The 27,710-nt window shown below is 34.9% G+C and overlaps 1 protein-coding gene across 8 annotated transcripts in view; it reads right to left on the reverse strand.

The window, feature by feature from the left end:
• Window positions 1–27,710, reverse strand: part of LOC114880494 (glutamate receptor ionotropic, NMDA 2B) — a 174,407-nt gene that overhangs the window by 116,737 nt on the left and 29,960 nt on the right. For 7 of the 8 annotated variants that reach the window (XM_029196561.2, XM_029196568.2, XM_029196616.2 and 4 more), the window contains one exon: window positions 16,681–16,737. The gene's annotated coding sequence lies outside the window, so the exon portion shown is untranslated. Of the gene's footprint in view, window positions 1–16,680; window positions 16,738–26,742; window positions 26,867–27,710 lie in introns of those variants that run through there. The other variant, XM_029196587.2, reaches the window with a different exon arrangement.

Below are 27,710 nucleotides of genomic sequence, written 5' to 3' on the forward strand. Positions count from 1 at the left end.
TTTGAAATATCGCAGAATAGTGAATAAAAGTTCATTATAATACCGTATAAATATAAAATGAAAGAATTATGCTATTTTTAAAATTTCGCCGGTTTTTTATAGAATCTGGGTAAAAATATCAGGCAATTCTTTCTCTATTTTCTGGTATATTTTGGAAACTACATACAACAGATATAAAAGAATTATTGAAACGAAAATTCAATGGCTATTTATACCTGCTCGGCAGAGAGCAATTTGAAAGGACATTCAAACAGAAAGCTTATGGTTATCCCAATATTACTTTGGACCCAATCTACCGAATGTAATGGAACTTAACATTCGGAAGTCGATGTAAGTTCAATTGAGCACATAAGCTAAAAGGGTATATGGAATTCTGGGAATTGAACTTTGAAAAGTCGCTAACAGTGTGGTACTGTGGTACTGCGGTTCAAACACCATTTAATTCCAGTGTTCGAGATCCTTATCGAGCCTCAACGATGATCGTAGGAAACGATATGTCGTTCCACTTATACGTGAATTGCTAAGAGAGTAATTTACTTAATTGCAGAGATTAAGTTAAATGTGATCTCGGAATTGAAACGCGACGAGATCCGATAGCAACAGGATCTAGGAATATAAGAGCACACGATATTAAGAAAGTGATTGTAAGTTTCTTTACAACGATTAAAGAAACTCTGTATGGTATAAAAGAAACAAGAAGAAATCCTACAGGAATCATATTTTAAAAAATGTGCCTTTGTTAAAGTATTAACATTCATCTTTTTAAAATAAAATTGTGAAAAATTGCTACTGTTCTCAGTTACAGTGTAAACTTACTTTGGACCACGATAAGTACCCCTATGATAGGAAATGCTACTGTTACCGATCTAGAGAAGATGATACGAAGGTATCAGATATCAATACACCAAGGGTCGTAAAATAAATAAGGGGCGTCCTGTAAAACTGTTGAAAGCTAAGGAGGTCACTTTATTTCCACTGAAAGATCTTTAATCTTTAGTTGCTAGAACTTCTTGAAAAAAAAATTTCGCCAGAAATTCTTTAACTCTTTAACCCTGCATCAATCGAGACCCAAATTTACAAAACATGTACAAGGATATTAATTTAAAATTAAATGTATAATTTTTTGACAAAAGAGTTTCATATATTAGAAGAATCATTTTTAAAAGAACAGCGTACAGTTTAGAAAATGAAAAGAATATGAAATACAAAATTGAATTGAAATTGGGACGCTCTTCATGGTCCGCCATCCACATAAACGTCACGTAAGGCTTTCTGTGACAACACGGATAAAACCGCTAAGAGGATTTTTAGTAGAGACCAGCGAAACAACTTTTAGGCAGGAATAGTTTGAAAACTCAAGGATTAACGCTTTGTACACTATTAATTCTGTTGTTTGAATACAAACTCTTTAGTTGATGCAACTTTTCTATTAAGCTCCATGTTCTACATAAATTGATTAAATATCCAACCAATCAATAGCTTCCCATGAATTGCACTCAACTATGTACAGTATAATATCGATAGCAGTTCGACAGCGGTTTAACATTCGAACCATTGTATTCTATAATTCATCTTAATAGCAATTCCAGTCGGATTCTGGAAGTTTCAAGCGAAATAATTCATAGGATTACGGCTACGATAATCTCCTATAAGACATGCCGCCCTTAATGCAGCGTATCAGACATTGGTCAAGTAATCGAATCGATTTCTATTGAAATCGTTCCATAAAAGGACCCCTCAGAAAGCGATTTTATTTCTGTCTCAAGCACACGAGAAACTTTTTCCAACTTTTGTTATACGATCTAGCTACAGCAAACTTACAACGATTCACACGTTTACTTCTATACCACCAGACGTTTATTCGTGTAAAATAAGTGCCGTATACAATATTTTAAATAACACATTTATTAAATAAACATTTATACGTTTAGTTCAGAAGAAAAAAAATTAGAAGCATCATAAATATTTTTAAATACTTAAAACTCTTGAGACTTTTGAAATTTTTGTAATATAGAAAATTTGAAAAAATATAGAAAGCGATAAAACATTTGTTAAAAATTTCACTCTTTCTCTCTACAAATTTTTGCGCGTTGGTGTGAAGAAATATGTGAGTCATTGTATGTCCATCGAGAAAATGACAATTCTGTGGCAGTTTTCAACGAACAAAAACCTGAATCAAGGATCTTTTGAACCTAGAATCGCTTTGTTCGTAGGAGAAGACCATTCTTGGAGCTTTCAGCTCGCGTTCTTAAGTCTCGTACAGCAGAGCTGAACAACGTGTTCAACCTTTTCAGGAAAAGATATGGCGAAGTACGACTGAAAGAAAAACTGTTGCAAGAGATTGGGCAAGTATCTCCATAATGACTGAGTGAAAAATGAACGTCATGGTAATATTGAGAAACGAACGATGAAAAAAAAAAACCGAGGATTCCGGATAACGGGACAAATGAGAGAATCTGGCGAACGAAATATTTTCTGCTGCAAGTTGCAATTTCTCCTAGTATTTCTTTTTTCTTCGTGTTGATATGTGTTTCAATTTATTTTATTTAACGTGAAAGCAACCAATACACGTTTCTAAAAAATAGAATGCAGAGAAAATGAATTTTGGTTATAAATTGTAGGAAATCAAAAAATTTCAGGAAGAATTCATTTTTTCAACGAGGTTCTTACTTTAGGAAAACTTAAAATTTACCATAGAATTAAAAATGCAATTAGAATTAAAATAATTTAAGTAATATATATTTTTTTATTTTAAGTGACAGAAAATTCATTTATTCCTTCTAATGAATTATTCGGTACGTATGTACATATGTAGGAGTACACGTACATAGATACAAATGCCACTCTGTACCAGTATAATTTCGTACTCTGTAACTTTAAGCTTTGTAACTCCAAACTCTGTCTGCTACTATCGAACTCTGAAACATTAAACTTTAATACGTCAACTACGACTCCTAATACACATGAATACACAATATTCTATTTCATGATAAAAGAGCATTACACGTGTACCATGTTTCCCTATAATTGGATAAAAGTATTATAAATAAAATGATTTTTATATCCCCCTCAAAAAACTTTTAAAAGAACTCATATATTTTATAATAATTTAAAACTGTTGGATAAAATTCGACAGGAGACGTATATGGTAAATTTAATGCTACCCTTGTAAAGAATTTATCTCGTAATCCGTGTTGCTGAAAAATAACAGTTTGAAGTTATAGCTGACATATTTCCGTTGTGTGGTGCATGTTACACGTACCTAAAATTATTGAATACATCAAGTTACGTACTACACAGCTGAACCAACGTAAGTTTTAATCGATGCAACAGCACGGTATTCTACAAACAATGAGACGGTGATTAACGACTTTGTAACTTAAGGTTTTCTGATATCCTATCAAATATGCAGTTAATTACACGGTTTTCGTGTAATACATCTACACTGCTATTCAAAGAATATTAAATTATTAAATCTCAAAATAAGCTGAGCAAAATGTTGAAATTGTGAGGAAATGTAATGAAACGAGAATTTTGAAACGACTGACTTCAGGTACGTATATGTATGTACATGTGAATTAATGATCATTATGACATGATTAATGATTACCTTGGTACTAGAGTTGTGATGAATGTTACATGAAGCACGTGTAACGTTTATTAATTGAAATGAAATTGTTCCAGCTCATCAGTGGTAATCCACTAACGTTTGAAATTTGAATAATTCAGGAAAATTGAAATTCCGACTGATATTCAATATTACAGTAGACGATTTTCGAATTGGTTAAAGTTACTTATCATTTTGAAAATATTTAGCTATTAGCAACCCAATATGCAATTTTGATGCAATTTTCATCATTTGCAAGAGGAGAATACACTTTATTGAACATAAAGGTACAGTGATTAAAAGCTTGTCAAGAGGATCCTCTCTCTTATTATTCTCATCGAGCGCTGTAATCACGACGAAACAATTCTATCCGTGCAATAAACTGAAATAAATTAAGGTTGACCTCGAAATGTCTTTGGCAGGCTTGGTTAATTGAAGTCCACCCTCAAACCGTCCACGGTTCAATTTCCCGGCCAACCCGTGTTCCCCGTGTACGTGCAATCAAATTGCCCCTAACGGTCTGACGTCCACTTTTTTTTTCTGGCCCATGTGGACCACTTCCATGGATCGTGGGGAAAACGAAATCGCGGATGAAACCGCAATCCTTGTCCACGGTAATAACCCAGCGAGCCAGGACACGGATCGTCACGAGGGCAAAACGAAAAAAAAAAACAATAAAACGACAGAGGATGTACGATAGAAAATTTCGTTCGTATACCACCGACAATGTTCCCTTCGTTTCTTCGCCGCAGAACCGATTAAACCGACCATCTGTCGATCGAAGATGGCACGTTATCCACGGGATCGTTGCCGTTTTCCACGGCGAACTTCAAATAATAGAATTCTTCGTATTTACATAGACTGCGATCGAAGGGAAGAGAACCTTCCTATTAGTTACAAGAACTGACGCAGCAATCCTCAACTTGTAATCCCTGATTCGAGGAATGAAGAAGTTGAAATTTCTTACTGAACTTTGACGATGATTTTAATTAACGCGAATAATATTCGCTATAATTTAGAATCTTAAAAAATTATTTGAAAGAAAATTTACGAATACAAATTTATTAAGAAGAAAAATTTGACCTACTTTCACTTTAGAACATTTTCTAGCAACTGCATTTCAATTTCTGAAACTTAGCGAATCTCAAGAACTGAAACTTGTATGCAAATATTTTTCAACTTCCTTTACCTTCTTCATTTAGTCCAAAGTAAGAAAAAGCCTTCGCGTAAAATATTCCTCATTACCACAAAACGGTACAAATTAATCCAAGCAAAACGCACGAATTCATTCTTTTTTTTTTTTCTACAGTTTCATTATAATTGTTCGTAAAGACCTTGTACACCCACGAACTCGAGAATTATTGTTACAAAAGCTTCCCGGGTGTGACCTGAATAGGATCGCACATGTACACGTGCATGAAGGCTAACAAAAATGTGGATCCCTTTTTCTTTCCCTCCGCATTTTCCCGTTCACTGAACGTCGAGCATTTCTCGTTTCGTCCCCGCTTGTGATTAATGCGTTGTCGTTTAAACTGCATTTCCCTCCGTTATTTACGACGCCGGTTTCATGATACTTTTTCTTCGAGAATGTGGCACATTCGTCGATGACGATTCGGGGAAGAATATAATATGTTCGAAGAAAATTATAGCCGCCGTCGAAGATCGAAATATCGTTGAGTAAAATGAAATTTCTTCCAGATTTCAATAGCAGAAATCTTTGAAAAATTAATCCGATATAAGATAAGGAAGAATGACAGAGAATCGTTAAAAGACTTTAAAAGTACTTTTGTGAGAAATTAATCTGATGACGATAGGTAAAAATCCTTTCCATTTTCTGAGTGTAATTAGAAAAGAGTAATAAAAGAAAAAAGTACAGGAAAATATTTGAAGTATACTACAATTTCAGAACGTATTTTTTTGCAACAATGAATACGCATGTTGGGTTTGCGCTGCTTTTTAAAATAAAAGGGTAAAGTAAAATATGGGCAGAACAAAGCATTGTGGAGTCATATTTTACTGGTTCCAGGGAAAACTTTCCCAACTAAACAAACTTCCAAAAGCAAAAAATAAACCTGGCATTACAATCCTTTCTAAAGGTGCATGCAGGTCTCTAAAATTCAAAATTGGGAAAGAGATTCAAAAGGATAGGTCTATTGTAAATCCATTCAGAGAGGAAAGAGAATTTTTATTAAAATGAAAATAAAAGAATAAATTTATTCCAGGTTCCAGCAAATATCCAAATTTGTACATAGAGGTACTCCTTGTACTCGTACATCTTCATGTACAAATGATAACTTAATTGTCCTATTTGTAAGATAAGCAGAATGCAATTCCAGAAGTTTGTACGTTTCAGAATCCCTTTATACATTCCGTTTACTGCTAAGCACTTAATCGGAAATTACCATTGTTTGCATACGCTTGAATTCCTAAATCCGTATTAATAACTTACCTAAGAACATTTGGTAAAGTATCAAAACGAGATAAATTAACAAACAGGTACAACTCGTACATAAAGATATTCCAGAAAACTTCGTTCTACCTCTTTTTCCACTTATGACCAAGATAAAAGTACAATTTAACCCTTCTCAAAATAAAAGAGATACGAAACATGTTTCCTTTTTGAAGAATAAATGGTATACACTTACAAAGGAATGCCGTGAATTTACCGCATTAACCCTTTCATTACAAAACTGTTGCTTCTAGAAGCTTACTGTGTAGAGGAAGCAAAGTAAATTATCCATTTATGTTTTAACGTGATACTTCCCCAATATCGCCATTTTTTTTTTTAGGAAAACCTGATCTGAAAGCAAGCGCACACATCATCTATATTTTCGTACAGAAATGTGACAAGAGAAGAACAATGAAGATAGAGATAAACATCGAGGATGGGGTTACAATATTACACGAATGCATAAAATTACTTTTCCCCGCGTCGACGACTACTGCAATTTAACCGACGACAAAAAAGCAGTACTCGAAATTGCGTCTGTGCCCGACAGACGTTCCTGTAATACACCCGCTGTGCCGGATATCAAAGGTTCGAGAATAAGATTTCCATTTCGAGACCAAACGGAAATTGGACAGGGCAGGAAACGTGCGGCAGCCACGATGGAAAGAGCTTCGAGCAGCGCTTAAAAATAGCTTAACACTTTATCTGGATCATGAAGCTTTTCATATTTCATAGTCCTAATGGTTACCTCGTTGTTGCGAGGAACACGGTGATAAATCGCACAACGGCGAAATAAGAAAATTATTCTAACAACATTACATGCAAAATAGTTCAATTATTCAGAGGGGTTTCATAAAGGAAAAGTCTGAAGGTGGAAATTCATAAATTATGAAACCTTATGAATATGTAGGAAATATTGTATTAAAAAATTCTTCTTACCTATTCCTTTGAATTCTACAATTACTCATATGAATAAAAAAGGAATAATTTTATACTAAAATAAAAATCTAGCTATAGAAAACATATAATTTTGCAATTTTCTTCTTTATAGAGTATAGAGCATAAAATTTTCTTCAGATCTACAATTACTCCTATTTAGCAAAATGAATAGAAGTAGATGCACTTCCACGTATAAGACAAGATGATTTTGATTAAACCTATGCATCTTCTTAGAAACTTTTAATTCTGGACGTTGAACGTCTGGAATCACACTGGAGACTAATAGAAGCAAAGGGTGTTAATGGTATCTAATTGAAAAGTTTGTTTGGTACTTGTTCTCGACACCAACGGCGTCGTAACAAATTATGAATATCGTCAGAATTGCAGTTTGATTTCGACGTTGAATCAAGATCGAATTGCAGCCTGCAGTACGGGCGCAATTAACTGAGCGGAAACAAGATTACCGGAAATTTAACGGTCCTATCAGACCGGAATATCGTTTGTCAGTAGGGCAGCCGCCTCTGTAATTGTACATGCCGCTTTTAAAGTCGTTAAATTTCGAGGTGACGAGGCGTTGATGACCAAAATAGAATCGTACCGCGAAATGAATAGCAGGAAATGAAAGCAGTTTGCCGCTTTTCCCGTGTTTATCCTTCATTACGTGTGACACGCGCTAAAGAGGGACGTGAGCAAACTGAACAACGTGAAACTAAATTTTTTTTGGGGAGAATTTCGTTGTTAAAAGGGAGTTTAATTTGAAAATCCTCGATTCTACAAATACGCGACTCGCAATTAAATGTTGGATGTAGAAGATAAAAGGAGAGAATTATAAAGCGTTAAAATTCTGTTTTAATTGTTAAATTAAATGTTAGAATAATTTTGGTTACATTTACACAATTTTTGGGATACACTTTGGGAAACAACAAATTTTTATTTATTCAGAAATTTAATTTAAGCAGAAGTGCATCGAATTTTAATTAGATCTCAAAGAATTTCGAAGCCCTTCCCCGCAGTGATTGATATGTCGTTAACTCACGTCAAACATCGAACAGGTACCACTGAAACCACGGATCGATTTTGCAAATAAAGGGCGTGTACAACGTCTCTTCATTAAACGGACTACACAGATCGCGTGAATTTCAAGAAACAACTTGGCTACAAAGTGAACCGTTAATTTACTTTTTATTTACTTACTTTGAGCGCAGAGCGACCGACATTCGATGCACACTTCCTTTTAAATTGAAAATAAAGTGGTAAAATAAATTACCATATACAATAGAAGCACCTTAATGAATTCTATAATTAAAAATAAGGAACTCGTAGCCATTCAATTTGGTAGTTCTAAAGTTAATTTACTTTTACTTTTAATTACTTTCTTGTTTCCGAGACGACTTCAATGACCCATAATTAAAGTGATTAAACGAACAGATTTTAAAAGCACTGTACCAGCTTAAATTCCCTACTGAATGCTGCACTAATTCTAAAAACAAAAGAAACTCTAAAGGTTTGAAAGAAAAGTATTGAAACGACTATGTTAGTGATAATATTGATACAAACCCTTCTGAAATTCACTCACGTATGATCAAAATACACAGGCACGTTTGGAACAACACGCATAGATGAATTCAGACTTGATTAGAAGCGAGTTGTAACCAGACCGGAAGTTAGTTCTACAATAGTTGGATGGTAGCTATCAAGGAGTTAGTAAACATTGTTGTGCAGAATACGGAACTGCTACACTCGATATTGCAAACTTTTATATTTATTTTTCAATTCAACGGTTATTTTAAAATGGAAGATAAATAAATTGAACATCCTTAAAAAGAAAGAACAATCAACAGTAACCTTATCAATAATAGTATTTTCCCTAACATGAACATTTATTTTTTACACAAAATATTTCGTTTCAGTAAGTACTTGATAAAAAGCAAAAGAAAGATAAGCTAAGCCCGTGTAGAAACAAAATAACTAATAATATCATGAAAAAAAGCGTTATGCAAATCCAGTGGTAGAGATACTCACATCTCCTACTCAGCTAGTAGTAGAGCCAGGGATTAAAGCGACGTAAGCACCTTCTAACAAATAACAGGGAAGCGCGACAAGAGTTAGCGAGATTACGCAAAATCTCCTGCGTAATCTTGTTTTCACCTGGTTAATTATGCCAGGTCGTTAACTCACGTTAACAAGGTCGAAGGGATGAGTTTGCGCGATCAAACGCCGCGCCGCTTTGATAGAAAATCGATTGGCAATACTCATAATTCACGATGATCGTGAGTCTTGGTATAACCAAACGAGATATAGCTTGGTATCGAACCAGTCGATAAAGTGGTGAAGTTTAATAGTCAGTGAAGCAGAAAAGTCTTAAGAGATGCTCGACTTCATTACCTTATTCGTATCGTGTATCCGATGCCGATACCACGACCTGAAAAGAATTTTCTGAGGAAATTCTGAAACCTACTCTGAACTGCTTTGCCTCTTTAACCATTCGACTGCATGTATGCTAGTCGTATGCATAATGGATGCTGAGTAAATATAACCAAATGATAAACAATTTTTTGTACACGCTCACAAGAAAATTTTTATTTTTATTTTGAACATATTTTACGTAGAATATTTTGAAGGACGGTTCAGTTGCACTAAAAAAAAGTGCATCTGCATTTTTAGGTGCATCCTGTCGCTTATGAAAAAATGAAGTAGAAAAGTTAGAATATATTCGGTATTAAATACTAAAATATTATTTTTTCATTAAATAGTAAAAAAGATTTTTTTATTCGATTATACAAAGTATCAACGTTGCTATCCACTTTTCATTAATTCCATTTAATATTCAATTACACCTTTTCAAAAATTCTGAAACCGATCGACCAAAAAACTAATTAAACATCAGCTCTTTCAAATCAATCAAACATTCACTCATCCGAATTAAATTTCAAATGGAAAACACTTTCCGTACGAGTATCGAATATTGTCTACAGTTAAAATTGTATATGAAAGCTTTCAAGCTCGCGTAACGTGGCACACTGGTAATTTCCAGTTGCTCTTAATTATTAATTTCGCGATTAATAAACGGCTGTCTGGTCCAATTTTCAAAGAGCAACGAAAACTGTGTGGAGAAAGCTTTAAATTTACAATCAAACCTTGCATCTCAAAATCATTTTGTTATAAAAATTTGTCTACAGCAATTGCACGAAAATCAAGAAAGAATAGTTGAAATTATCCGCTCAAATAGCGTGGAAAAATGCTAGCAATCTACAGAAGACAATTTTCTTGACGGATCGTGACTGGAAGGCAAATTTCTATCGACTTCCTTCAAGAACGATTGAAAAAAGAAGATTAATGAGAAAATGAAAGAAAGAGAGATGGGGCTACGCTTCTCTCTTTTCCCATTTGAAATTAGAAATTCAGACAGCGCGAAGCAGCGAGAAGCCTGATCGAATAGAGAATCGTTTGATAATTAAATTTGAATAACAATGAACGCGTCACGTTCAACGACTCGATCTTTCTGTTTCCCGTGGTAATTAGATTCCAGCGTCGGGATGCTGGTCACGTTTCTCCATTTTATGATTCGACGTGGCTCCGAACCGAAACCGCAAATGTGGACGCATTCGATTTCAACCTCATCACCTGATATCTCATCGAAAAATCGAACGGTGTCGCTCATTAACGCATCTGCCTGCATCCAATTGCCTGACACCTCAATTTTCATTAATTAATTCGAACTATCAATGAGCATCGATGAATTAAACACAGACGCAATTTTACAAAGTAAAAAAGCTATAGAAATTGAGTTACATAAACCTGAACACGGTAGAAAGTTTAAGCATAAATGATTGCTACCTGGTTGTCAATATACTTCATAGGATTATGTACTTTGTGGAGGATGCCTTTCAATTTTAACTTGTTGACGTTCGTGATTGATAGACGAAAATGTGACGTCAAGGTTTCGATTGGATGAATTATGACTTTATCATGCTTGCTTACAACGTTCTTGTAAACGACCATTTATAAAATGAATGATTGAGCACAAGATGCTTGATTGACAGTAGAAGAAGGAAGACTTTGTGCTAAAAATTAAAATGTCAAGATTGGAGTCGGAAGATTCACGATCAACTTTGGAAAATGAATATCTAATTTTCACGAGATTTTGAAGAAAAAAAAAAGGTTTTTGTCACCTCAAATACTTCGCTTCCTAAAGCAAATACTTCGATTTCCTTTCGAGCAAAGCATATTAGGACATTTACCAGATGCTCTAAATACTATTGATATTTTCCTGCTTCCTTGCTAGCACATGTTATTGATTATTGGTCGGTTTGCTTCACGAGTGCGTTAAAGTGGCGTGCAGCTTAAAGTGGTTACGATATCGTCGAACTGCGCCAAACAGGGGTTCGATTAAATCGAATCTCGCGAGAGGAAATTGTAGAGGAGGATAGAATTCTTACACGGGTGCACTGGTACCTTAAACAAGTCCCTTATTATTGATATCAGTGAACGATGAACAAAACGATTTCCCATACTTGTCCAATTCTTTTGAGTTTCAAGAAAATTCTTATTACCCTTATTATTAGAAATAATAAAAATTTTATAAAATTGAATTTACCAACGAGTCCTAATTCATCCATAGAATTAATGTTTCATATTTTACCGTGTACCTAAGAACAGGAGCTCCAATGACGACAGTAAGAAATCATTTAATACATATGAATTACTGCACCAAGTTTTATAACTGCCCATTTGAGCATCGATAACCAGTTATACTATCAACAATAATTTATCGTCGTCTCGTTATATGGTGATTGAACGTATTGAACCACGTTTCAGGCCCAATGGGCTATAAATACGATTCGTGGTGGGAATATAGCCCTTTAGGACCATTCATTCAAAACATTGTCACGGATACGATAAATTTCGTCTTCCTTTGAATAATAACGACTCGTGTTTCATTTTCTATTCAAATTGAAAATTGAATGATATACAGAATAAATTGATAAATATTTCTAATAATTTGGCGAGTTTACTTGCACTCTAAATATCTAACCTATTAAAAATTAATTTCGATTTTTTGTTCTTATTATGTGATAATTAAACATGAGGGGTTTATTGCAAAATAATACCTTCGATATTCTATACAAAGAACGGTCAGCCAACGTATCAAGGAACCCTTTATCGAAATTTTCATGGTAAACCACGAGAAGCGTGACCCGTCGAGTATTTCGTAGAAAATTAAGATTATCAGATAACCCAAGCTCTGATGAAAAATACCAGGGTAGTTAATTTTCGTGCCTATCAAATTCTTGTGGTTATTGACGCGTGTTACCCTGTTGATGACGAGTACAGACATATTTTTCAAACATTGAAATTTTGTAACGATCCTGAACACACTCGTGTCACTCGTATGCACAGTTTTTCAAGCTTTTTAAATTGAGAGAATTGAGAGGAAACAGCTTTTAAAGAGGCGTACGTGCGCCGAGGTTAACTAGATGAAGTGGTCGTGGAATTCGATAGATGCGCATGTTGAAAGGTTTAACCGAGATCGACAAAGAATTGAATTTTTTGCGGCTTGAAACGAAGCGATAGGTGAACAATTGAATTCTCTCGAAATAGTCAGTTTTCGTGAAAAATGCGGGGATAATTTTTCAACAAAATCTCGTGATGTTATTAAACGAAACGGAATTTCAATAGTAAAAGCTAATGGATAAATGAAAATTTTTAATAAATTAACACGTGCACTTTTACCTCGCCGCAAATTTTATTCAATAAGCTGATAAAAGAATGAAAAAATAAAGAACATTTTGAGCTTCGTTAAAATTCTACTCTGTAATTCGAAGCAGTAAATGGAAGCGTCAGATTAAAAGATTAATTCTTGATAACCTTACAGATCTAGCGCACAGGCCATGCCTGCTCCTCTGTCACAGTGAACGTATAATTAACATTTTAATTTAGAAAAATGATAAAAATATTTCTATATTACAGCAAACATATTATTTCTTTAAAAATTCATATCTTCGCGCTTTGCTTTCGTATTTGTCACATAAAATTATTTTTAAAAAAGTAAGTTTCGTGAAATTGAAATAAAGTATACCAACAAATATTTTCTTATTCCATGTACACATCTCATGTCCCTTATGTATCCATCGAAAAGGACACGTTTCATGAATCCCAGCAAGTTTTTATAAAAATTCGATCCGTCAACACAGCCGCTGGATACACGTGAGGAAAAGATAAGGGTGTACGAAACGAGGGTGAAAGGAGATAAGCGCAGAATCGATGCAGAAAGATGAGGAGAAAGAGCGAGAAGGAAAATGTTTCCTTCATCGAAGCTAATATAAGTTCGGTATATATAATCGAGAGGAGACGAGTGACCAAGGGATAATTCGAAAGTAAGGGATGCGTCCCTTCGGGAGGCGACGCGATGTAGCATTTTCGAGAGAAACCGGGGACTAACATTTTGATGGGAAAAAGAAAGCTTCTTTCGTTGGTGGAAAGGAAAATTTCATTCTTCGTTCTGATTAGGTACTAGGTTCATGTAAAATTTATATTTGCTCGAACGTTTTCCTAAAACAATCGTGAAAGAAAGAAAAGAGCAAAAAATGAAAAGAAGGGCAGGATTCTGGAATTTCAATTTCCAAAATGAAAATTTCGGTAGAGAAAATTTTCTTGTACAAAATTTCTTAGAATATTTCATTACAGAATAATAAATTTATGAAAGAACAAAAATGAAATATTAAGAATTAAATTTGCAAATATTCTAAAGAACTTTATCACACTGATGGTAATTTGAAAATCAAATACATATTCTATGGCCTGTCCCACGCGTATATATTACTCCAATATTGAAATTTCCATCAAACATGCGGTTTATCATTGTTAAACATAATGCGATTGATCAAAGTGTGATTGATAAACGCGTAGAAGTAACTGTTGTCACATGAATTGGTTGAATTTTGTTAAATTTAATAAAATTCAATTTCTTCCTCCCTTTGTGCTTTATGATAATTGTGTTTACACACAAAATGAAAAAATCGAGAAAATCGAGAAAGATACACGTTTAAATTCCCTTTCAATTATAAATAATGAAACGTATACGAAAATGCACGTATTATATTCCAGATGTGCATATGCAAATATTGAGCTGTATTTCATGACAAAAATTACAACACCTTTTGTTCTTTATTTTCATACATTGTACGATTCCACCGCAACACGTTCGACAGCACGTGGACGGAACTTTCATTAAATGGATGAAAATGTATTTTGTTACAATATTGAAGGAACGAGAGTGGAAAACGAACGAACGCTCTGTAAAAAAAAATATTAAAGGAACAAAATTGAATGTTAACACGTTGATTGGCAAATCGATTATCGATTACCAATACTACGAATTTAATTCAGTGAAATAATTAAAAAAAAGAAACATAACAAAGAAAATACTTGTTATCATTGAAATTACATTAGCAAAACGAAATGACAGTTATATCATCTTTTTGGCATATAGCATTCCTTAACCCTTGAACAAAGGAGCCTAAATCTCCTTGCGGCTCTCTCCATGGTCCGCCGTCCGAGGGTTAACAGAATTTCTACCTTTCGCAAAACACCTAAATGTCTAACCGAGTGTCTATCATTTCACGGACAATGGAACAAGCTCTAAAATGGATGAATTTCCAGGGACAAAGGTTGCACATCAATTTCCTAGCTTTCGTTAAGAACAACCGATGAAAAAGGAAGAAATTATAGCTTACTCCCTGCGGAGGTTGTCTCGGTTACACGACGTAACACGAAAGCACGTCTCTTTCTTCCCGGAAGCAAAAAGCAGCAGGGAAGGAAAAAACGCGTACAGTTAACGAGCACTTCTCCGCTAACCTAGAATTATCCTGCACGCGTTATCGACGTTAATTGATCGATCCTACTCGACCGAGGAGATTAATGGACCAAATACTTCCGTTCGTTGCGGTTCGCTTAACAGTGTCGCGAAAAGACCTCGATCATCGTGCCAGGGCTTGGTATCGTTAAACGAAAAAAAGAGGGCACCCATTAATGGACTGACACTTGCTGAATGAATTACATCCATCTTTCATTGCAACCAGGCTTTGCAGATAAAGAGAATTTTATAAAACTCTTAAACGCGTAAAAATGCGCGAATAATGCTTCTTTTTAAACGAAGCAGTAATGGCGATAAGCGAACATGCGATATCATGAAATTCATATAAACGTAATAATAGGAGGAATCGAAAGGCTGAAATGAAATTTGATAAAAAATTCTGTATGATTCTAATAGCAGTCGAATACAGTTAGCGAGTTCGGATTTCTACTGTTCCCCTGTTTGAGTTGAAAATGTGCCAATTCTGTCCGTTCAGAAAAATTCCTATTGCACTTTGCACTATTTACGTTGAAATAATGCGTTCCAGAACAGGTAGCCATCGCAGCATTTCATCTCTCCTCTGCTCATTAATACTTTTTCAATTCGAATCACAGTAAAACATTCTCGGAATGAAATTCTATTTTTACTGAACTTTCAACGATAATCAACAAACATATCTCCGTCATAAATACGTTCACGATATTCCATTCTGAAACTCATAAACGTATTCCACTTTTTTGCTCGTAAAACCGAACTGCTGGCTATTAATATTATTTATTGACATTCAAAGGATTAATTTAAGAATTCATAACCTGCTTGGTTTTATAACGAATAAAAATTTCAAGAGCTTATTGCGAATTTTATCGGATTACAGATTAATTATATCTACTTCGGTTCAAATAATCATTCATTTTGCAGTAAATATTTTTTTGATACGCTTGAATAATTATTTACGAACCACTGAAAAATATTTATTTAATAAAGATAAATATTTAGTGTAAACAAAAATGAACGTGTATCTTTCGATAATCATCCCGTTCATTAATTTTCAAGAGAAATGTCCTCGATATTAAAATACCGTAAAAAATTAATATCGTATCAAAACAGAAGGGAAATATTTTCCATGAAAACTCTGTGGAAATCTAAAACATCTCCGAGTTGGTGCGTTTAATTTCACCGGGAATTAGTATTCATACGATAACCTCTGGCTCCCTGGAGTTATTATCGTATCATCGAAACGTTTGTGTTCCATGAATTGATTTATTAGTGTAATCGATAACCGTGTATTAAACGTGTATAAGCCAATTTACATTATCCGTTTAGATACGAAAGGATTGACACAACGGGCAGGTTAAGACAAATGTTTGTTCAGCTGTTTAATTATAAAGCATTGTATAGTGTAGGTCAAATAAACTACTGTAAATTATTTTGTACAAAAACACTGCAAAACTTTGATCCCTCTTTTTTTAATTAAATAAGACACTAAGTAAGTCACCTAAGAAAAATATTAAATTATTAGTGCTGCCTGTCCCATTTAATTAAAAACAAGATAAGAAGGATTTGTAATATTTTATTTGGCCCACCCTATAAATTCAAAATATCAAATCAAATTTTTGCCATGGATTTTAAATTATATTCGGCTCAATGTATAAAGTCCCTCACACGACCTGTTTTGAAAGGATTATGTTGTGTAAATGTGCAATGAAAATATATCCAAATCCAATGGAGCTTAAATAGAATCAATAGCACGAGTAAACTTTGAAGGGTGTTGTTTCGAAAAGCAATGAAATTTTAAAATAAAACTGGAATTGATAAAAAATTCTGACTTACTCGTTCTCGAACGACGACTCTGTTCACTCTGCTATAGTCCATTTCCAAAAAACTGATCTGTAAAAGAAATAACTTGTCACTGTGGAAACTTTCTTGTTAAAATAATAACATGAAAAGTGATAAGAAACATTGAAAATTAATAAAAAACTTATGGTATTTCTGTCATTTTTATGTACTACTTCTTTCTTATATGAAAGAGGACAACGTGATTCTTCTGCAATGCCTTCTTAAGAAGAAGGTTCTTCTAATATCATTATTAAAACGAATGCAAAAATCTTATTCATCCCATTAGATCCAATCTCCTTTATTCAACTACTTTCTCGGTATCAAAACAGGCAGTATTACTTCTATCTTCCTGCTTTGAAAACATACCATTCCATTCAAGAAAAGAAACATGAATATGAGACCAAATATCACGGAGAGATATTACGGACAGAGCTTAAGCCGTAATTTGAAAGAAGAAGATAGTGAATGTTTAATACATCAAATATTCAATTATATTAAATTTGTAATCAATGTGTTAATAAAATTGTAAAAATAATTTGAAAATATTTAAAGAGGACCAAAGCTCCACAAAATTCAATATGAATGCTCTATTGATTAGATAAGAAGAAGATCGGATTTCAACTGGTATTAAGTAACTTTACGGAGCATTAAAAGCGATAGAAGATCGTCTTCGAAATTTCCACGTGAAAAAGGGCCGTATTGACCGCACCAGACCTGCTTTTCATCGTATAGAACGCGTTTGCACAATGTGGTAATGGGGGTCCAGTCGATCTGGTAACAGCTAGCAGAATTCTATTTGAAAGAGCCCGTTTCAGTATCTTCTTTTGATCTCTTTTTTATCTGACGGAAAAAAAAATGGGCTGGATACGAGGAGGACCATGCATTCTAACCACGTGTCGACCTATTTCCGCTGATTAACAACTGTTCGCCCCCCGGTGGACTTCCTTATATATCGACTGAAGAATGGCACGTCGACCACGAAACCTTGTCCTTATATCCCAGGAATGTCGATTAGCATCGAACGTGCCTGAACCGGAAACGAGAAAAATGTAACCCTTTTAAAAATGTAACGAATTTTATCAGATCAATACTGATCAGGTAGACTAAATTTCACAGAATATATAAATGAATACTTGAGAGGGATCAAAATAATTGCCAAAACTTAAAAAAAATAAAGAAACAATAATTCAAATAGAAGTTTGACAATTTTTGTTTTTTAATACTGAAGGTAGACAAATTATTCAGATGATTAATTTTAAATCCCTCGACCCGTGTATTGACACGAACTGATGATATAAATGTTACTTAAAATTGTATGAAAAGAAAAGAAACAGAAACGTATTAAGCATTCACGGTGCCACGTATCGCTTTTGCGTCCGTCCGTTTGCAAGTCCAACTTATTTATCATGAATTACGGTATACGTTGAAAAAACCCTGCACAGCCATTCCGGCAGCCGTAAAAACGCGGCTTCTCGAGTGAGTAGCGCAATTAACCTGGCCAAACCCAGGGTTATATTCATTTCAACCCTTTTGTACCGCCTCGGTGTCGTCGCTGGCCGGCTTAAAAGAGTTATCTGACAATTTTTACCGTCACAATAAAAGCCTCGACTCGAAGGACTCGGTTCAACGAACACCGGATGAATTTATTTGCAACGAAATATCACAGAAAAGTTACTCGACGTTTTATTTAGTTCAGTTACCTTCAGTAACGCGTGTTTTCTGTACGTTTCGTGCGAAACAGAGTTTCACTATAATAAGTTTTCAGCCTTTAATCATTAATGAATTGCATTTAATAACGCTATTAATACCGCAACAACTAACACTGGATACGCCTATTTTTAACCTTCCGACACCTATTAACACCTACAATAAATAACAATGGAACGAACAGTTCTTAGAAATACCTAGTAGAAGAAGATATTTATAAGAGTGCTTCACGGTTTTATGAATCGCTTATTTCACCGACATTGCACGCAAACGACTTGCGATTCAAGTGCAAGCAACCCTTTCACGATCGCTGGATATTCAGAAGATGATATTCCCATGGGTACAAAGTAATTAATCCTTGCAACAAGCAGGTTATTTAGTACCTCCCTTTGTGCCCGTCTCGTCTCTACGAGTGATTCGCGTTTAATTAACAAGCCGATCTCGTGTCCAACGCACGCGAAACCAGTAAAAGGGCGAAGAAATGTTTTCAACCGGATCCTCCAACGGCCCAATATACAGGATGATATTTGAACACGAAATACCATAGATGAAGATGAGAAAATGGATATACTGGATGCGGCAAAAATAATTAACCGATTTTAATTAGACCTCACTTCTGTACTAGATTGAAAATTATTATTATTTGAATCTTTATACGTTGAAAGAAAGCATGACAATTTTTTAAATAATATTAGACAGCTTTGATAGCTTCAGATTTTTATTTTGCAAGGATATTTAACCCTTTCGCTGCCGAAAATCTTTTTGTACAGCATCGAATATAGTAGGTTACATTCGTTTTTAATTAATTACTTCTACCATATCCTGTATTTACACATTCGAGTTGAAATTCTACGTAATATGAACATTCGTCTTTTGACATTTGGTGAATTTTAACCCGAACCATTAGTAATCCATGAATTTTGCACGCCCGTTGCAATGCTGGTGACGAGATATGTATCTATATTTGAACGCGGATATGAATAACGCGTCGCTGTAAATCACCATTAATTAACGAGCGGAGGGAGATATTAATTGGGTCAAGAAATTGAAAAAGGGTAGTTCTATTTTTGTATGCAATTAATGATGGCCTCGTTTGTCTCCCGTTATTTCTACTAATATGTTCAAGCTAGAAAATCACTGTTCTCGAAACAATACGAAACAAGTGCAATTACGAAACTCGTTGAAAGAAATAAATCGCACGGTGTTGAAAATAGCGTGATCATTTTTTAACACGCTCGAGCTATTTAGGAGGAAAATTCAATTAAAATGTAAGAAGATCAATTAAAATATTTGAAACGGTAATTCGAACTATTATTATTATTTTATTTAGCGGAATTGCAGTATAATGGAACGAAGGATTAAAACGTATATTCTTAATAAAGGCACCTTTTCAACTACACCTATCTACAGTTTCAGCTTCAGTGTAATCCCCCAGCAGATTGGGTATTGCGAGTTTACAAAACTGGGGGGATATAGTCCAATTAAAAGTGACAAACATTCATTGTTTGAAAAATTTCTAATCTTTTGATACAGAGGAAAATTCAACCAAAATATAAAAAGCCGTATTAAAACCTTTAGTTCAGTTGAAAAATAAATCTTCAACGCTCTGATAATTAATAAACAAGTGAACCAAAATAGAATTCTAAAAATTGTCAAAAATTCATTGCACTGTGGTAATAGATTGAATGCTAGAGTTTAACAAACCTAGAGGATTAGGGTTCAATTAAAACTGACGAGCATCCGCCCAAAAAATTTCATATTCTGTTATGTTCGAGTAAACTGTTATCAGTTATCGTAGAAAGCACAACTACTTCTATAATATTAACAGTACTATTAGTAACATAGACACGTATTCAAATTAACTAACACAGAGTTTGAAAATTGTCAGAACCTGACTATACTGCTATAGCAGATTGGATGCTCAAGTTTTAAAGAGCTACAAAGGTGCAGGCTAATTAGAACTGACAAATGTTCATTTTTGTTTATAAAGTTCTTAATATTTTCATGCCGAGAGAGACTTCATGAGAATACGAAGATACGTTTCATCTAACGAAAGGCAATTATGTCTTCGACAATAATAAAAATGTTAATTGTAAGATGTGCTACGTTGCTCGCGTTCGGTGCTGTCTGCAGAACTGTAAGGTTAATTAACTCAGTTCCAGCGACGGGGTTGTCGGAAGCGTAAACTAATTAACGACGGATCCTTTTTTTTCCCCCCCGCTCATCCTTTTCACCCATTTCTCACACGTCCGCACGTATCTTAATTCGAAATCTTTCACCACTGTATACGACGTACCTTTGACTATTTCGAAATCCTGAAAAATTTCTCCGCTTTATAAGAAACGTGACGTTTCGAGGAACTTCCACTACCACGTCGAACCTTAATTTAAACCAGAAACTTCGTGCAACGCTGTATCGTTCGGAAAACTTGAGTCGAATGAAATTTAACTGAAATTTCGTTCGAAGCGAAAGTCAAGTCTGGAATTTATTCGAACGAAAAGCGCAACGGAGTTACACGCTGAAATCGATGCGTAAATTAACTGAAGTTACACTTGAACTGGGAATTCTAACGCGGTTAAACTGAATGCTCGTCTAACCGCACTCGGGTTGAATTTATAAGCTTTGTTTGTTGTATTTAAAGTATTTATCTCCCTCCGATCGGAAGAGAAATTGGACAAAGATAAATGGTTGTTCATCGATTATCCACGCAACAATTTGAACAGTGAGTGCTGAAATTTATGAAATGTTATTACAGCTGCTGCAAAACGATAATAATACGTTATGCAGATCCTCTGGCAAATTGATAATTATCATTTGGTTATTATATATCGAATAGCCAATTTCGAAACGTATCGAGTGTGGCTAGTTGAGAATTGGAGAATTTAATAGAATATCGTTCGGTGTTCATTTATTCCGCGCCATAAAATGTAAAAGTCAACGAAATAAACTGCCACACTGAACGTATCAATAACAAAGTCAATAACGAATAACAGGATTTACTGACAAAGTCGATAATTGTGTCGCCTTTCGAACGGCTTTGAGCAGAGATACACAATCGAGTATCGTGTCGCGAGGCGAAGGAATCGATACTCGATTGTCTCGGCATCGAATACTATCGAGGCGATTGTAGAAGCCATAATCAATCAGCTGTTTCGTTTCGCTCCCAGCAACGTTAATTCCGTTTTATCGTTAATACGCTATTTTTAATTTTTTCATACACTGAAAATAAAAAATAAAAAGCAACTTTTAAAAAATTAATTTTGTTAAAAAATACTTTGAAATAAAAATTTTCTTGCTACTCTGCACTATGGGAGATTTATTTTAGAAAATCGAATTACCATATGTGTAAGGGTTGGTGAATATTTTTAACCAACTTTGAAAAAGGAGAAGGTTACTCAATTCGATCAGTATATATATTTTTTTTATGGATTGATGTTTTAAATTCTAAAATATATAAAACAACATTGAACCTCTCGAACCGTGGCTTTAACAAGTTCACCCTTTGATTCTTTCTTAACGCTACAGAAAAATACCCTTCGTTTGTCGGTTAAAAGTTCTTGAAACTTGGAATATCCTTAGAAGGCGAGGAAATTTCTTGGGAAAAAGAGATAGCATTAAATAGCTTTTGTTAACTCATCAACGTTGGTGTAGAGATATTGCAATCTTGACGATGTTTATCTTTGCCAAGGCGAAGAAAAAGAAAACGAGATTTGATCTTGTTAATTAAAAAAATATATGAATCTAGAAGAATTACAATGGGAAGAGAAAAAAAGTCTTGCAGATGATGTAATTAGCAGAAAAGAAAGAAGTGGAAAGGTTATAAACTCTATCGATTACTTATAATCTTTGACCTTATTTCCTCGTTCGATTCGAATACTTTCTCACCCTGATGAAGGAAAAAGGAAATCTCAACGACAGAGATCACGACTCCTGTCACGTATCGAAGGATAAAGGTGCCAGGAAGTACGCAGCTCTTTCACCAATCGATAGAGACATTTTTATCTGTCCAAACCAAGCGAATCTAACTCAACGTCGACAGCGAATAAAAACATATACATACGTATCTTCTAGATTTTAGTGCTTAGCAAAATGTTATGTTTTTTCGGAAGTACACTTTGTTTTAGAGGTACTTGAAATTTATCCAGCTAAAACTCAACATTGACAATTTTCCATTTTCACCTTTCGAGGGGTTATTTTACCTGTTAAACTTGAAATTTCGTACAAATGAAATTATATACCTATCTCTTGGATTATAGTAACATTATATTTCTTCTAAAGTAAACTCTGTTTCAGATATATCTGAACTCTTCCATTTGTGGATTAAGTTTCACCCCTCAAGAGGTTATTTCACCCCTTAAACTTTGATATAAATGAAAAAAGATATTTAAGAAACTCCTAAGCTTTCGTAACATTATTACACTTTTTTCTGAAATACATTTTTACTGAAGAATATCTGAAGTTCATCAAACTGAAATTCAAACGTTTGTGGATTGATAAGTTTGAGCTTTCAAGGGGTTACACTTCAACCCTGGAATTTGAAGTTTGATACAAATAAAAAAGCATACAAAGCTCTTGTGCCTTGGTGCTCGGTTGCATATTGTATTTTTTCTGAAGTGCACTTCGTCTGAGGGATACTCGAAGTTCACCGAAGTGAACCTCACTTATTTGTAGAAAGACATTTTTTCAGTTAGCAAAGGGTTATTTGATTCTTCAAATTTGAAGTTGGGTAGAAATAAAAAATACAGGTATCTTTTAAATTACGGTGGCTGCTAACATATTTTTCCTGAAGCACACTCTATCTGAGAGATACTTCAAATTTATCGTACCGTGACTCACCCGTTTGTGGATTTTCATCCTCGGAAATTAAAGTTTGATAGAAATAAAAAGATACACGATTCTTTTTAGCTTCTGCTAATTGCGATTAATGGCATTTTATATTTTTTCTGAAAATTTAGTACCGAACAATAACATCCCTTATGAATGCAACATTTGAAATTCAAAAATAATGTAAGAATCGTAGAAAGCGCATAAAATAAAAATTGAATTCACAATTAGACGAAGATAAGAAACGTCAACAGAGAAAGTCACTGACCGAATTAAAGGACATGCTACAAGAAAGAAACCACTTCTGCGCCATTGAACTTCAGATATAAAGCTGGACAATGATCATCCTCGTTATTCCGGCGCACTTCAGATTTTCTATGAAAACAGTTTCCATAATAGTAGAATTGAGAGCATTGTCACGAACTTCCTCAATTTCCATCTTACTTCCGTTAGCTCGCCGGAAGTAGGGGGCGAAATTCAAGTTCGTTAAGACGCATCTAACGCTTACTAGAAAATCACCCTCGAGATTCAATCCCTTTCGCCTTTGTTTCGCGACAGAGAGATTTAGCTGATGCCTTTCGAATGAAGTGTTACCCGTCTAACGACGGAACGCTTCAAGCGAGACTTCCGGCCAATGAATCGAAATTCCTGTGCAAAGATGCGAAGAAAATTCCCCTTGTACGCATTAATAATGCAGTTCTCGGTTAAATTACGTCTGACACCGGAGCGAAGGTTGGCGTTAATCGCGAAACATTCCCAAAACTTGTAGCGAAATTACAAGCTACCTAGCTCGGTGTGTAGTTTCGCGGATCCCTTGTGTGAATATGGTGGAAAGCAAACCGGAGTTTGCCACCAAGTTTCGTGGAAGGGTGTAGAATTTTAAGACCGACTCTCGGCTGATCCGTGTGTCGCGTCGAGAAACGATCGAAATCCGATGGGAACGCCTCTTAAAAGTTTCGTTAACTCGTGTGTATGTTGCGACTGTGGAACGCGTGATCGTAAAACGCAATTTTAATTTCTACGCAAATTCGTGTCAAAGCTTTTTGTTACATGTTTTTTGCGGTAACTCAACGCGAGTTCAGGTTTCACTGAAATTTTATGAAAAGAAATCGCGTGGCGCGAGAAGAGAAGCGAATTATACATACACGGTTTCGCGCTTTGGAAAGTTCACTTTTACGGAGCTCAGAGAGCCATCATTTCCATGCCTTTAATATAGTAGGATAATTAAAGAAGAAAAGAAAAATATTGATTATCTTTACTGAATGATGTCTGCAATTTAAAATAAAACAAGCTAAAGTGAACTAGAGCGAGATTCGCTCTAGAGCCAACCCTTTTCCAGCCATTTCCGGTCAGTCCGGAAGTGGTGAAAAAAAAAAATTTCGACCATTCGTTGAGACTTTGACCTACTAAACACAATGGCGCAAGAATTTTTTCGATAACTCTTACCGTTTGGCCTGAACAAAAGTGATAGAAAGTCTAAATGCTATAGTCCCCTTATCAAGATTTTCAATTTTAAATACGGGTTGGTTAAAAATTTGAAACAGATTATGTATGTAATCTGATTCCGCTAATAAGGATCATCTCACTATGGAAATCGATGAGTTAATAATATACAAACAAATAGCACATAAATTCCATGTTACTATGTGATTATATTTCATTAATTGATGTCTGATTTTGATATGATGGTTGTAAGAAGATTATGTTGAAGCTCGAACAATTAAATCCGATAATCTAAACAAATACAAATACACCCATCCAAATTTCATAAATGAAATCACAGTTCACGATATACAACCATCATTTATCCTATTTGCCACCCTATTCAACCCTTAGAAGGCAGAAGCAGGTCTGTGCGGAGCCAACGTATGATTTAGAGTTTACCTTTAACCCTTCTGCGGATTATGGGGGTCTCGGTGATCCAACAAATCTTTAAACTAAACATGCTTTAGGGCAAGTTAATATAATTACTTGAAAATTTATTTGATCCTGTATTATCTTATCAACTTTTTAAATACTGTAAAGCAAATTTCCTGAGATTTACTAATTTGGTGAAATTCAATGGTTAACATAGGGTATTGAAATAATTAAATATTTTTCACTAAAGACAAATAATTTCAATTATTAATCAATTAGTAATTTGTAAGTAATTATTATTTGACAAATGGCACACCACAGAAATGGCAATTTTGTTAAATTCAACCAGTAACAAATCAATACATAGAACGAATTAATAATATTCCATTACTCACGATAATTAACGATTGAACTTCTCTGTTCGATCGGTAACATTCGAACCGCGTTTCCCGCGGTGGTTCGCGAAAAACGAAAAAATGAGGTCGATAAAAAATCTAGATTAAAATTAATGGAAGCAGAAAATCGCGAGAGTTTTAGCGCGTCACGGAACAAAAATTCCATTAGGGCTCGAGTGCGAGCCAACTTGGTCACTGCAAAACCGTATCCACTTCGTTTTTATCGAGATTTCAGCCGCGTTTGACCTCCAACGATCGAACGCTTTTGCTTTTTATACCGATCCAGTTAACTTCTTCCTTTAACGTGACGCGATCAGACGCGTGCTCGCAAGTTCTTTGCTCCTTTATGGATAGAATCCTTCCTGTGAGCGAAATCGGACTCGTTTGTTGGCTCCGCATTTCGTTGGATGGAAAAATCGCGGAAACGTTTTAACCATGAAACCACTAAATTTCTTTAAAATGGGTTATTTGACGTTTCTAAGTTCCTCTAAGCCTGCATAGAGTGCAATTTTACTTTTAAATCGTTTGGTAAATTTTTGAAAATTCTTTCCATTACCCTTAGTACCATTTTGTGCTAAATTAGCTCAGAAATCAATGATTATAATTCTAATAATTTTTGAAATAATAAATATTAATTTTGAACAATTATTTCAATTTATGAATGAAAAGATCTACCACTTTGTCCTATTAACATACTAACCACAATAAGGATTCTGGCTCACCCTTGAGCACAATTTAATTAAGATTCTTATCTCTGACTTTATATTAACTTTATTTCCTGCAGGACTCGCTATAATACTCGATACAATCTAGGTACGATACATTTTAGATCTAATGCACCGAATAAATGGACAGTGAGTGGTTAATTTACTCAAAGAGAATTCAGAGAAAAAGATAAGAAAATTTCTAAGTGCCATTAAGCTTACATTCCTAATTAAAAATTTCAAAATTAATACACTTAAAATGGGTTACATTAGCGCGGGTTATACCAGGCACAGCTGATTCTCCTACTCGAATCTAGCTAAACAAAGTGTCGCATTATAAAAAATTCAGGAATTCCAAAAAAGAAAGCTGTTATTGTTGCGTTACAAAGAAATAAAAGAAGTATGCAAAAAAAAGTCCGCATCAATAAATAAAATCATCCTTCAATGTCGAAAAGGATGTTGAAAGAATTCTACTCATTTGTTTAACAAACTCGCTATTTTTCGCGGGCTGTTGAACTTCAACGAGCTCTCTTATCAATCACTGAAAGGTTTCACTCACGATCACGTACGTATGTTCCATGCGTGATTGGCAGGGTCGTGGAGCCGTTGGAATCGCACGAAATCGCACTGGAATTTCACTTGAAGAACGCACGAGTTCCGATCAAACGAAAAATCGCGAACGATGAAAAGGAGCCTCGAGGCGCGGATGGCCAGTCGCGAAACGCGAACCAAACCCAACTGAAGTGTGACGTTCCTGTACCCGCGACCGCACCCCCGCCATCACCCTCCACACCCCCTGTTACATCCACTCGCGCACGCGTTGCACTCCTGAACTCGAACAGGGGCTCGATCGCGTTTTCTTCGCGACCATATCCGCGCTCGACACCTGGTTGTTTTAAAATTTTTCTAGCTTTCCACGGTGGGGCAAACTTTTCGGGGCCAACAATCCAACATAAGTTGAAGCGAACTTTGCAAATTGTTAGGGGTGCGCTTTTAGGTGCTCTTCTTTCAACTCTTCGAACTTTCGAACTAGGTGAGGTGAAAGATCGACCGGAAGTGTGTGTTAATGTACTAATTGCATTTATTTTTATTTAGAATTATTGTAAGTTGTATTCAGTAAAGAGAAGAAAAATTTGGAAAGTTCTAAGGGTGCACTGTTGGGTGCTCCTGATTGAACTTTTTAAAATTTGTAAGTGATCCATAGGGTTACGTTAATATAATTATTATGGCAAAAATTTATTATGAATTGAGGTTGTTATTCAGAATTTTTACAATTTTTTCGGGCAAAGGGAGAGGAATATGTGCGCTATTTGGTGGTCCTGATTTCTAAGTAGGTCAGCTGAAGGGCTAACACGTTGACTCCCACAGCAGAAATGGAAATCTGTAGTAAGATACGTTAAAATATCTCTCAGCTATCAGAGTACATAAATTGTTAATTGGAATTTTTCTAAACTAAAAGAGAAAGTTCTTTGTCACGAATCTAGCAAGGGACGAAGTGAAGTTTATCAGTTCTAAGGGTACCCTGGTAAGTAATCTT

Source organism: Osmia bicornis, chromosome 5, assembly GCF_907164935.1.
Source record: "Osmia bicornis bicornis chromosome 5, iOsmBic2.1, whole genome shotgun sequence".
Taxonomy (NCBI): domain Eukaryota; kingdom Metazoa; phylum Arthropoda; class Insecta; order Hymenoptera; family Megachilidae; genus Osmia; species Osmia bicornis.